The sequence below is a fragment of the Cucurbita pepo genome, chromosome 16, assembly GCF_057944985.1.
Source record: "Cucurbita pepo subsp. pepo isolate OVF chromosome 16, ASM5794498v1, whole genome shotgun sequence".
In the NCBI taxonomy this organism is placed as follows: domain Eukaryota; kingdom Viridiplantae; phylum Streptophyta; class Magnoliopsida; order Cucurbitales; family Cucurbitaceae; genus Cucurbita; species Cucurbita pepo.
This window is the reverse complement of record NC_141813.1, coordinates 2,339,122-2,342,948: the sequence shown is the minus strand read 5'-3', so window position 1 is coordinate 2,342,948 and position 3,827 is coordinate 2,339,122. Positions and strand designations below refer to the sequence as shown.

The 3,827-nt window shown below is 38.3% G+C and overlaps 2 non-coding genes across 2 annotated transcripts; one reads left to right on the top strand and one right to left on the bottom strand.

Moving 5' to 3' along the window:
- The first annotated feature begins 1,752 nt into the window (after window positions 1-1,752).
- Window positions 1,753-1,830, top strand: TRNAN-GUU (transfer RNA asparagine (anticodon GUU)). Its single transcript has one exon. It is a non-coding gene; the product is annotated as a tRNA-Asn (tRNA).
- A 1,210-nt stretch (window positions 1,831-3,040) lies between these two features.
- Window positions 3,041-3,124, bottom strand: TRNAL-CAA (transfer RNA leucine (anticodon CAA)). The gene has a single exon. It is a non-coding gene; the product is annotated as a tRNA-Leu (tRNA).
- Window positions 3,125-3,827: the final 703 nt, after the last annotated feature.

The window sequence follows — 3,827 nt, the reverse complement described above, 5'->3', positions numbered from 1 at the left end:
CATGATGAGTGCCACTATCACGAGGAAATGGTTAGGGGCTCCTAAATAGGCTCACTTTTTCTAAAGGTTGATTGTATGACAATTACTATGCAATTACTATGGAAAGGGTTATGCAATTACTATGGAAAGGGTTGGAAAGGGTTATGCAATTACTATGGAAAGGGTTGGAAAGGGTTATGCAATTACTATGGAAAGGGTTGTCAGTTAACCTTACCTACCGTGCTTAGACGGGTACTTCTCTTAAATTTGAAAAGGTAAAATTGTCATTAGCCTTAAAGTAATATGAGTTGTGTCAAAAGTGGGATTTGAACCCACACCCTCTCTCAAGGACCAAAACTTAAGTCTAGCGCCTTAGACCACTCAACAATCCTCACTACTTATTATGAAATCCTGCATTGGTTTGAGAGGGGAATAAAGCATTCCTTATATGGGTGTAAAAATGTCTCCCTATTTAGATGCGTTTTAAAACTGTGAGGCTAACGATACGTAACGGACTAAAACAGACAATATCTACTAGCGGTTGAAGAGAGGAATGAAACATTGCTTATAAGGGTGTGAAAGTCTCTCCCTAATAGATGTGTTTAAAACCATGAAGCTGAGTACCATAAGTAATGAGCCAAAATGGAAAATGTTTGCTACCAGTGGGCTTGGATTGTTACAAATGATATTAGCGCTAGTCACTAGGTGGTGTGGCAGCGAGGATCCTAGGTCCTCAAGTGGGGTGGATTGTGAGTTGGTACTAGGTGGTGTGGCAGCGAGGATCCTAGGTCCTCAAGTGGGGTGGATTGTGAGTTACCAAATTGATTGGAGAGGTAAATAAGCATTTCTTACAACGGTTTGAAAACCTCTCCCTACTAATGTGGTTTAAAATCGTGAGGCTGATGACGACTCATAACGAACGAAAGCGGACAATATCTACTAGTGGTGGTCTTAGACAACAGCATATGATTGGCTGGAGTAGCTCAGTTGATTAAAGTGTGTGGCCTTTAACTACAAGGTTGGAGGTTCAAGCCCTCCTTCTACTTATGAGAAAATGAAGCATTTCGTTTTTTACTTAATTTTACTCTAGTGATTTAGGTTCTCAAACTAGTTTATAATGATTTAGGAAGTAATTTCACATAAACTTGTGAGCGTAAACCTAAAGAATGGCTAATTTTTTAGTTTTTAACCCACTTTAAAAGCATTTATATTTTTAAATATAGAAAACAATCCATTTGTTGGAAATTTCCTTATTTATTTTTTTAAGGATCAAATCAAATGTGATAATATCATTTTTGTTCCAATTTTTGCCTCTTCTCACTTGGTCATCCTGACTATTAATTGTGCAATACTGCACTTGTGCCTCTTTATAAAAGTGTGGAAACGTCTCCCTAGCAGACGCATTTTAAAACTGTGAGGCTGACGGTAATACTTAGGACTTAAACGGAGAATATCTGCTAGCAGTTGGAGAGAGGAACAAAACATTCCTTATAAGGGTGCAGAAACCTCTCCCTAATAAATGCGTTTTAAAACCGTGAGGTTGATGGTGATACTTAATGGGCCAAAATGGATAATATCTGCTAGGAGTGAGCTTCGACTGTTATTAATGATATTTGATCTAGTTACTAGGCGGTGTGCCAGCGAAGATTCTAGGTCCTCAAAAGGGGTTGATTGTGAGTTACTACATTGATCGGAGAGGTGAAGAAACATTTCTTACAACGTAAAAATATCTCCCTACTGAACGCTGTGGACTTGGACCATAACATATGATTGGCTGGAATAGCTTAGTTGGTTAGAGCATGTGGCTGTTAACCACAAGGTCGGAGGTTCGTTCAAGCCCTCCTTCTAGCGAGTAGAAGAAGAATGAATAATAATAATAATAATAATAATAATAATAATAATAATAAGCTTACAAAACATAAGGTATGAATTTCTACCAATCTAAGCCGGCAACATAATTACATTGCTAACTTATTAAGTTTTTGATGAGATAGATGGAAAAAATGCTTTGCAAATTCTTCAAACCCCATAACAATATAAAAAAAAAATAGAGAAAAAAAAATACAATTGGAATATTTGGGTCATTTTGCACCAAAAAAAAAAAAAAAAAAAAAAAAAAAAAAAAAAAAAAAAAAAGCGCTTGAGGGTACATGAGGTACTCTCGTTCGTCTTCACACCAATTTTGAGCTCCACGCAGAAAGAAGAGCTCTTAGGATCTTGAGTGAAAATTAGTTGTGTAGAGCAGACAAATGCTGAAAGAATCTAAATAGTAAGCTCACCCCAATGAATTGGGTAAATCTTCATCTACACCCCTCCCTAATAGAAGTGGGATTTGAACCCACGCCCTCTCACGAGAACCTTAGACCACTCGGCCATCCTAACTACTAAGTGTTAGATACTGCACTGGTTGGAAATGGGAATAAAGCATTTCTTATAAGAGTGTAGAAATGTCTCCCTAGTAGACGCATTTTAAAACTGTGAGGCTGACGGTAATATTTAATGGACTAAAACGAAGAATATTTGCTAGCGGTTGAAGAGAGGAACGAAACATTCCTTATAAGGATGCGGAAACCTCTCTCTAATAGACGCGTTTCAAAACTGTGAGACTAATAGTGATATGTAATGGGTCAAAACGAACAATGTCTACTAGTAGTGGGCTTGGACAGTTACAAATGATTTTAGAGCTAGTCATTAGACAGTGTGCCAGCGAGGACACTTGGCCCCCAAAAGGGTTGCATTGTGAGATCCCACACCGATTGGAGAGGGGATAAAACATTTCTTCCAAGGGTCTAGAAACCTCTTCATAATAGATACGATTTAAGACCGACAATAAATAACTGATGAGCTTAGACTATAGCAAACGGTTGGCTGCAATAGCTTGGATGGTTAAAGCCACAAGTTTGGAGGTTCAAGCCATTCTTCTATATACATCTCCTTAATAGAAATTTTGTGAATCAACTTAAAATAAGAATGGACAGGAATACTTATAACATAACGAACCTTTAACCTACACTAGGATACTACACGATCCAGTCTATCACAATAACAATACATATAAGTTTGTCAGAAGTGGGATTTGAACCCACGCCCTCTCATGAGGACCAGAACTTGAGTCTGGCGCCTTAGACCACTCGGCCATCCTGACTACTAACTATAAAATCCTATACTGGTTTGAGAGAGGAATGAAGTATTCTTTATAATGGTGTGGAAATGTCTCTCTAGTAGATGCATTTGAAAACTATGAGGCTGACGGTGATACTTAACGAACTAAAACCGAGAATATATGCTAGTGGTTGGAGAGAGGAACGAAATGTTCCTTACAATGGTGCGGAAACTTCTCCTTAATAGACGTATTTTAAAACTATGAGGCTGATGGCAATATATAATGGGCCAAAATGGACAATATCTGCTAGCAGTGAGCTTTGACGGTTACAAATGATATTAGAGCTAGTCACCAGGCGGTGTGCCAACGAGGACACTTGGCCTGCAAAACGGGTGGATTGTGGGATCCTACACTGATTGGAGAGGGGATAAAACATTCTTACAACGGTCTGGAAACCTCTCCCTAGTAAACACGGTTTAAAATCGTGAGGCTGACTGCGATAGTAACGAACGAAAGCAGACATTATCTACTAGTGGTGGGCTTGGACTCTAATGAATGATTGGCAGGAATAACTTAGTTGGTTATTTAAGCTCTTATTTGTCTGTTTTTCACACCAATTTTGATAATCACTTTATCCTAGCTTGAATGAAGACCTACCAAAAAAATTTTAGAAAATTCGAAGCTCCTAGAAGTGGAAAGACGTTCTTGATAAGTTACGCATCACCAGACTAAGTAGTTATTCAAA